We start from the raw sequence: 9,635 nt of genomic DNA on the forward strand, positions 1-9,635 counted from the left end.
ATGATCTCGGTTCGGCTACCGTGTGGCACAACGGTCAGTATTTGCCTCCAGTTGCCATCAAAGACCATTGTGATGCCACCAAACGGTTTGTCTGATCTACGAAGCCACAGACATGTACGGTCTGCTGCTTCTAATGCACGGCGATCCATCATCGTCACTTCATCCACAACCATGAGATGTGCCATCCTAATGAGTGTGGCAGTGTTGTCATGTTCACTGACAGCGCAAGTGGATTCATCAGTGAGAATGAGAGGACATTTTGTTCTGCTGTGAAAGGTGGTGCCTTTTGGCAGTCGGGTTGCTGCGATGCCACTCGCGGCTGTTGCAAGAGCCACTTTGCCTTTTGTATTTTACATGGACTTTGTTCAGGATGTGGCACAATACAAAGGTTTTTCCTGTCCCACCACTTGCATCAAGCGCGGTCATCTTCCAAGTCCCCGTTCCACGCTCTCTATCACGGTTTTGACAACACTTTGCTGCTCGGGATTAAGTGTGTTTTGTGTTTGAGTAATTTGAGCGTGAAGTTCCTCCATATTGTGCTATGTCTCCTGCTGGATGATGTGGGAAGTCTGATTCTGATCTTGACGTGATTTAGGCTCAGGGAGTCCAAAGTTTCCACTCAGTGTGAAACCATGTTTTTCAATGTGGTCCTTGAGGTCGAGTAGCACTCAATTCAGAATGTTCGTATTTGGCTCATTCATTGCAGTCCTGTGCATGAAGTCTTCACAAAGAACACCTTTGTGCCTTTCCCAAAACTGCAAGTGCTGTCCTCTAAGCACAAACATGAGCATGGTGGCAAGTACTTCACGTAGTGCTGGGCCAAAGGTCACATTTGCTGCTTCCTCCATAACATAATCCACTTTCTGGTCATTGTCAACAATGCCATGTGCAATGCAGGCAGCCAGATAGGTGTCCATGACCACATCTCCAACTTTACGGAGGTCTCTGAAGGAAGTAGGTCCTGGGATACGGTATAAAAGGATGCGGAGATAGAACAGTTCAGCAGTGTGTGGGTTGAAGGCAAACATTGGAATGCGTCCAACGGTGTCGGCCATGCGATAATCGTGGGAACTTAGTCTTTTTTTTCGCAATTGAAATGTCTTACCTGTGTATGTGAAGTGTTGAAATACATCTGGGTACACAATGTGTCCCATGTGTGGATGTAGAGACATTGCTTTAAAAAAGGCACTCAGTGTAGTTGCAGGTGGTCCTGCGTCCAGTAAGTTGTGGACAGCGCCGTCATTATTGAACGTGATGACCTGTTCAGTGAATTGCCAGCGTTTTTACGAGCGTTTTTTTTTTTGTTGGATGGGGAATTCATAGATTCGCTAGTAGGCCTCAGATGCAGTGATGTACCGACCTAACTCATAGCGCGTCACCTCATCGTATCTCAGTTGTTCACGGTCAGCCACATCCAACCTCACAAGACATTGATCTGGACCCTTCAAGTATTTGTACAAATACTTGTACAAATACAGTGTCAAGTATTTGTACAAATACTTGACACTGGAGACAGAACAGCCAATTTCAAGGTTAATGTGTGCATTGTATAGGAGCAGTAGGTATGGATTGTATGGCACAACCCACTCATTATTGACGGATACATTTATGCCCCTTCTGATCACCTTTAAGATGGGAGAGCCAGGTGCGTCTTCAGCTCGTCTTCTGTACAGTGGGTAAGAGTTGTCTGAGAAGCTTGTGGTATGTCTCAACTGTTTGGGGTAGTCCTTTGAACACTTTCTGTCAACCATGCATGGACTGTTATGATTCCATTGTCCACATGGGCCGTGAATCACATGTGATGTGACAATTTGATGTAGATATGGATTTGTCTTTGTTTGGAATCTCTGCAGATACGATGCGATCAATATCAGTGGAGGTCCTGGGATTGTCACGTTGCACCATGGTGATGAGCATATGTATTTGGTAAATGGACAAAAAAATGGACTTGATTTATATAGCGCTTTATCACCACACTGAAGCAGTCTCAAAGCGCTTTACATATCAGCTCATTCACCCAATCACTCTCACATTCACACACCAGTGGGACAGGACTGCCATGCAAGTCACTAGTCGACCACTGGGAGCAACTTAGGGTTCAGTGTCTTGCCCAAGGACACTTCGACACATAGTCAGGTACTGGGTTCGAACCCCCAACCCCTCGATCAGAAGACGACCCACTACCACCTGAGCCACGGTCGCGTATATGAGGAAGATGTCTTTTCTGAGTTTCTTTTACCATCACAAATGCACATGTCCCAGTATGTCATGTTTCAGAAGGTCTGTGAGTAGAGCTTCCACCTTCATGTGGAATACTCTGGCAATGATGTCTGGTCTTTGATGAGTCAGCTGACCTTCAAAAAGCGATCTTTTAATCTCAGTCCAGTTGGGGTTGCAAGTGAAGGTGAGGAAGAAGTCTGGTTTGCCTTTGACTCTGACCAAGGCCATGGCGTCTAGGAATTCTTTGGCGTACCATCTTGGTGATCCATAAATCGTGGGGGGCAGTATGGTTAGGCGTCCCGGGATGATCTCAGTGTCACTACTCAGGGCATCAACAATGACATTGTATTTTTCTGTCTTGATGGATTTCTGGTTGTGGCGAATGCAGTTGAGACAGTGTGATTCAATTTTAGCCATCATGTCACATACATACTGTTGTGTGAGTTTTCCACCACGATGCAGCAAATTAAAGTGATTATCAGTGTTGCGCACTTGAAGGTGGAATTGGTAAAAGTTTGTTGGGGTGACACCTATCAGTTCAGTGTGGTATCCTTGAGAGCCCTGTGGCAGAAGAAGCACATATGATAGCGGATCATATGCTGGATGAATGGCATCAATTTTCTGAAATTGTCCTCCTCTGAGGTGAAGAGTGACAGCCAGTTTTCCAAATTGCTCAGTAGGAGTGGTTCCTGGAGCAATGACTGCAACATCGCTGTCCAGTGACTGAAGATTCACAGTGCCACGATGAAGGTCACGACATCGAGAGTGAGCTGTTAAAACAATTCTCAGATCATCAGCAGTGTCATTTTGGTTCATGTACTCAACTGCTGACTTGAACTGTTGTACATATGGGTTGCACCTGTGAATGGCCGCTTGTGCTCTAAGCAGGAGTTTTTCATTCAGATCACTGTTTGAGGCATGAGTACGGTGTAATTCCACTTCATGGGAAGGATCATGAAAGTAGATCTGAGCAAAGTTGGGCATTTGACCCTGTTCAGGAAGGGGGCCGGCAATGAAATGAAAAACTTTTCCTTGTATTCGTATGCCTGGATTGAAACGAGGAATAGTGATCTCTTTTATGCCAATGCTTGCCATTGCCAATGCATTGTTGTATTGTTTAGCTTGTTTAACAAAGTTTTGATTCATGAAAAGGTCCTTGATAGCATTTGGAAGCTGTGGTGGGATTGAGCCAGGTTTAGAATTAGTGGGATTGTATGTGAGGTCCATTTTTCCAGACACGCAACAGAATCCTTTCCTCTCCCTTTTCCAGACATAGGCATTGCAGTGTACGCATGTAGGACACTCAAACAGTGAGGTGATACTCAGTGTGTGTGTGAAATCCCCATAAATCTCCTTTTTAAAAAAGTCTACGTCATCACACCGAGCAAGGTTGCAATTGTTTTTGCGAGTCTGTTCTACGCGTGCACGATGCATTTCTTGATGGCACAGAGCATCTCTTGCTTGTCGGCCCTCCTGCTGCTGAGGTGTTTCTGCTGCACGGTAGGGATGTAACGATTCACTCAACTCCCGATACGATTCGATTCACGATACTGGGTTCACGATACGATTTTCTCACAATTTATTTTACAAAATGGGATATGTATATAAATTACTGAAAAATATTCCTTTATTTTTTAGGGAAAATACTACACTATTTTTCATTGTCAAAAGAATCCCTTGATAAACTATTCAAAACAATGCACTTTAACTAAAAATAAATCTTGAATGAAATAAATAAAGGAATAATACAAATGAAGAAGAAGCTTATTATTTAAATTATGGTTCTATAGTAAACAATGCAAAACTACATAATAGTTCTTTTTCTTTTTAAAAGTGCAACTGAAAATGTATTTTTTGCCTTAATAATTGGACTTGGTCATTATACTGTATTTAGGTCAGATATTTGTTTGGACCAGCAGGGGGCGCTGGTAACCCAGTGGTCGGTTGGCATGCACATATCTTGCAGTGAGGAAGAGATGCTATGCTAGCAGACAGAGCTAATAGAAAAACGTGACTTTTACAGATATTCACGTAATATTACAGACATTCTTTTGGTGCTAAAGGGGTAAGGAATCATTTATGAACATGTTTAAGAGTAGAAGACGGCCAGAAAGAAAGTATTAGCAGATTTCGCTTGCCGCCAACACTTCTGGATAGCGCCCTCTGCTGGTTAAAAAAGTACTGCGATTCAATTTTCACAGCATCGATGTGAATTGTTATACCTATGTATCGATTTTTAACTGCCTTACGATTAATCGTTACATCCCTACTGCACGGCGTGTTACTTCGCGCGCAGAGTTGCTCGCCAAGCGATTATTCCATTCTTCACTGGTCTCTGCTGCACGCCGTGTTACCTTGCGCGCAGCGTTGCTCGCCAAGCGATTATTCCATTCTTCACTTGTCTCTACTGCATGACGTGTTGCCCCGCGCACAGCGTTGCTAGCCAGGCGGGCATTTCGGACTTCAGGTGACTCGGCATCATGTGCTTGGCGCATTGCCTCTTTTTCTGCACCTCGATTTTTTGGCATGATACAACCAAAAGTGATTTGTAGAATAGTAATCGTAGTGCGTGCGGCTCAGACGCTCCTCCCACCTCGCAAGTCCCTTTTGGTTTAACCCACATTTAGTTTAAAATAAAATTTTTGAAACGTAATCACCAAAAAAGTAAAAAATAATGGATGCACACCCTTGGATTATGGGTAGCGTGAGGGTTGAGCGAACTGTTCCCCCCCACCTCCTACTGAGTGAGTGAGTGTGAGAGTGTGTTAGAGACTGAATGTTAAATGCATAAAGCAGGGAGGAGAGACTCAAGGCAGGAAATAGAAAAGGTGGGGAAGAATAGACTGTTTGCAGTGAGGGTGAGATGTGAGGTTGTAGAATAAATTGTGCTTATTATGTTGTGTAATCCAGCCAGTATGGTGACAAGTGTGAAGCTTAGCTATAATGGTGGTGGCTGTGAACAGGGGGAATGAGTGAATGGTAGTACCTAAAGCAGGTATTTGGGATTAACGTGTCTAAGGTTAAGCCCAGTATGAGTTTTATCCCACATCCCAAGGCGTGCCAGTGCATCGTATACCAGTATATGTGCAAAAAAAAAAACGCTACTGCAAACCCAGGAACTGCCCTGGGCCCGCAGATGCAGCCAGCCCAGCAGAAAGAGCGGGGACCAGGGAGCCCCAGGCAACCCCCCAGATGCCCCCAAGATCCCAGGCCGAGAGGCACCCACCGCCCCCCACACACACATCCGAGGAAGCCCCAAGCAGCCGAGCACCCGGCGTATCCCCCATCCGACCCCAACCCCAAAGGCCCCCTGCCAGCATCCAGCCCCCCTCACCCACCCACACCCAAGCACCCAACCCCCAGAGGGAAGGGCCCAGAGAGCCCCCCGCCTGAGACCCCAGCAGAGGAGCCAAGGCCCCCGCCCAGAGCTGTGCGGAACGGGCAGCCGGTGGGCACCCGCCGGTGGGCCCAGAGCCAGCAGGATCCGGACCTCAGGCCAGAAGGACCCGGAACAGAAGCAGCACCGAGAGCTGCGCCCCCAGGGACGACAACCACGCCCATAGTCGCCAAGGGCATCAAGGGGATGCTGCAAGCTGCCCCGCCGGCCCCCAGGCGCACCGACCAGGCACCCCAGAGCGCGCCAGATTGCCTTTCCTTGATGCAGCCCACCCTCCGGGGGGTGGTGTGTTGAGGTGTAATTGAAATTGGAGGGATTAGTAGGGCAGCCAGAGGTGGGAGTGCCGCCCCCGCGCCACTACTTAGTAGTGCAGGCGCTGGCCCCCTCCACCCCCAGCCCCACCATCCAGCCCCTCAAGGGTTGGGTATGTGAGTGTGGTGCAACAAGTGAGTGAGCCAGACCAGTTGGGAGTGAGTGATGTGAAGTGTCCATGTAGGAGGCCTGTCTGGTAGGAGCCCGGCTCGTCCGCTCGGCGGGCCACCGGAGAACGCAGACAGCACAGATGGGCACACGGCACCGCGGGCCTCAAAGACGCGCCGAGCAGCACAACCGGAGACCCCCCGCGGCACACCCTCTCGAACCGTGGCGGCCATACGGAGCACGGCGGGACCCCCCAGGCGGAGCCAGGCACCAGCCACATCCCCCAGCAGTCCAGGAGGCGAGCCCCGCCAAAGCAGGCGGCGACCGCGCAGGAGAGAGGCCAGCTCCCACACCAAGGCCAGCACAGGCCCGCACGACACCACAACATAGCACCCTCCACAGGTGGGCGGCCCCGGCCCCCCGACGAGAGAGGACGCCACCAACCACCCAAGCAGGGCCACCCCGCCAGCCACGGACCGATAGGTAGGCGAACCCATGCTCCCCCAGCCAGGCACTGCAACCCCACATCAAAGTCGCCAGCAGAGCCCCCACCCACCCACGGAGACCACCCCCAATCACCCCCGCGCCGACATGAGACACCCCCGACGCCAGCACAGCCCGGAGGACAGCGGGCCCCAGCCCCACCCTGCCCAAGGCGGCGCGGCACCTCGCTGAACCGCAGCCCGTCCCCCGGGCAGACGGTGGGGGGGGCGCACCCCGAGACGCCGAACTCTGAGACCCACCCCTAGGGCACCCCCGCCCAGACACGGCACCCACGGGGCCCGGCGCCCCCAGCCAGCAGACCAACCACCCCGGCGCGGATCCGCCAGGACAGGAGCCACCGGCCGCGCCCCCACACACACCCACCTAGCACGGCCCAGGGGAGGCCCCACAACTCACCCTTCCCTCCCCCCGAAGCTACACAAGCCGGCCCCTGCAGTCCCCCAAGTAAGCCCCCGAGGAGGAGGGGGAGGGGCCGGGCCGGCCCACCGCGCCAGCGGCACGCTCAGCGAAGGCGCGCCCCAGGGAACCAGGCCAAGGCGCCCAGACCGGCCGGCGGAGCAACCCACCGCACCACCCTGCCACCCAACAACCCAGGACGCAAGTGCCGCCCTCAAGAGCAGCCACCCCCAGCGCCACCCCCATCCCGAAGCCACGAACCCTTCCACCCCAGGCCCCCAGACGAGCCAACCCCCGAGTGCTCTGTATATTTTTGAGAGTTTTTTGTTTTTGTTGAGATTTTTTTCATATATATGGCCAGTTCTGGAGGTTGCAAGGTTACTTGTAGGTATTGAAGAAAATTACTTTTATTTATATTAAATGTTTGGGTTAGATTGTTATATGTCCTGAGCTTATCATTTTCGAAGAGGTCTTGGAGATGAATAATTCCGCTATCTTCCCATGTTTTTATTTTTTATTTATTCAGTTTATTTCCGACATGGTTACATTCACTTTTTTTTTAATTTACTTTTTTTTTTTTTTTTTTTTTTTGTACATGCCGAAAAAGGAGACGAGAGAAGAAGTTTGCTTATCTGGGTCCCGTCCCCTGTTTTACCATCGCATATTTACATGGGTTTACATGTCTTTCTGGTCAAACATTCTTGAGTTGTTCTGAACAGTCCTTTTTTGTGTATTCTCATCTGTAGTCAGTGTTGTCTTTTTTTTATTTTTATATTTTTATTCCTCCTCCTCTCTATCGTTGTTAGTGTTGGCCTTGTTCCCTGCCAGACGTTGTTAGCATTCCTCCAGTTCAAGAATAGTTCCTCTTTCGAAGGTGTTTGGAAGGTTTTTCCCTTTTCATCCATAATGTCACCACTCGGGAATGTGTCTTTTGGACACACAAGTTTGCAGCTTGTTTTGTCTCTACATCAAGGGTAATCCAGCTGTTGTTAGTTCTATTGGCAGTGTTGTATTTTCCACTGTTAGATTTAACTTGTATAAACACATTATTATATCTTAGTTCATAAGCAAGGTAGTAATTTCATTGTACAGGAAAACGTGTTTCTAATGGCACATATGACAATAAACACTTTGAATTTAAATTTAATGTAATCCTTAATCACCCCACCACCTAGCAATTGAAATGAATAAATGACAGACCTTTTTTACTCTTGGTTTCCACATTTAATTCAGTCTCCGTAAAATAATCACAGTCTGAGTTTTGTTTCCAGTGTTTATATAGATCTGGGTCCGTATCCATGATTGCCATCAGTAATGTTGTTTAGGTGGATCCTTCGTATTTTCTCAAGTCTTTCATCGTTTTGATGAGGATTGGTTTTCCGTTCTCTTCTCCCAGTGGTGTGATGTAAATCCTGCAGTTCCTTGTCCATGTCTTTAAAATCTTTCCTCTTTTTTTTATTTGGCGTGCCTTCCATGCGATGCTTGCATTTTTTTTGTCAGGCTTTCATTAATAAAAACCTTCATTTCCTTCAGCTTTCTTCCTTGCTTCAGTAGTTCTCCTTTGAATTTCATATTCGTGAAGGTTATTTTTACAGCTCTGTTATCATTTTTCTTTGGCAGGAGATGGCAGGAGTTGATGTTGTCAGGGTTCAGGACAATGTCCTTTGACTCCAGGTAGTCAATGACCTGTTCAATCGATTTTGTTTCTTCGTCACTTGCGTAACTCCTGGGTTTTATCTTTAGGCCTGTGATGATGACATCTTTCTCTCTTTCCTTTTGTTCCAGCTGTTCAACCCTGGCTTTCAACAATTTTATATCTTCAGCATTTCTTTCATTCTTTTTTTTCAGTACCTTTGCTTCGCTTTGTAGGTTTTCCAGTGAGTTTTCCAGCGTCTTTTCCAACGACTTTATCTCGGCAGATAGGTTTCGTAGACCCTCGCGTATCATCTCCTTGACCTCTTCCAAACACGAATTGGGTTCTGAAGGTCTTCCCTGCGGTTTTTTCACCATTTTCCTTCAGTCAATTTTTCAGGCTGTTCAGCTGTAGCCAGCTGTAGCCAAGGTCGTGTTAGATAGAGCGGTGTTTTTCTGTTTCTAAAGTCAGGGTTGTGCCAGATTGGAGACAGCATGCTAGTTTTTAATTGAACATTTGTAATGTCCAGGGCTTTCCACCACGCAGTCAGGGTGGAGTCAATCAGTCGGTTTTTAAAGCAGTTATGACGTTTGAGGGTCACAGTGATAAAAGGGAGATCAGAGAGTTTCATATGTTTGCAGTCTAGCTGTTCTATTTCTAGCCAGGTGTTGTGGTATTCTTTTGGTTTTAGCCATTCTGTTAAATATAGAATTTGGTTTGCTAGGTAATAATGCGTGAAATTAGGGGCTTCCAACCCTCCCTCGCTTTGTTATGAGACCTAATAATAGGCCTGTTGTTAACTTGTTGTTGTTATGCCTTGCTGTTAATAAAAAGTCTTTCTCTTTTAAAATTATATATGTATTATAATTACTTCAGCCACTGCTTGTTACAGAAAAACTTAACATTGACACTAAAACATTGTGCAACTATATCTTGAGTCAATGTCAACCTTTACTTCATACAAAACTACAGTACGCCAGTTAAGTCAACTATTCATTAGCATGTATGGCTATACTGTACAACCCCTCGACTAACAGAGAAAGTTGGTCACACCAGTGCCACCAC

General features: G+C 47.6%; 1 pseudogene; it reads right to left on the reverse strand.

Annotated features, from left to right (window-relative positions):
• Nucleotides 1-1,328: 1,328 nt before the first annotated feature.
• Nucleotides 1,329-2,637, reverse strand: LOC114458655 (uncharacterized; annotated as a pseudogene).
• Between the last annotated feature and the right edge of the window lie 6,998 nt (nt 2,638-9,635).

Source organism: Gouania willdenowi, unplaced genomic scaffold (assembly GCF_900634775.1).
Source record: "Gouania willdenowi unplaced genomic scaffold, fGouWil2.1 scaffold_156_arrow_ctg1, whole genome shotgun sequence".
NCBI classification, from domain to species: domain Eukaryota; kingdom Metazoa; phylum Chordata; class Actinopteri; order Blenniiformes; family Gobiesocidae; genus Gouania; species Gouania willdenowi.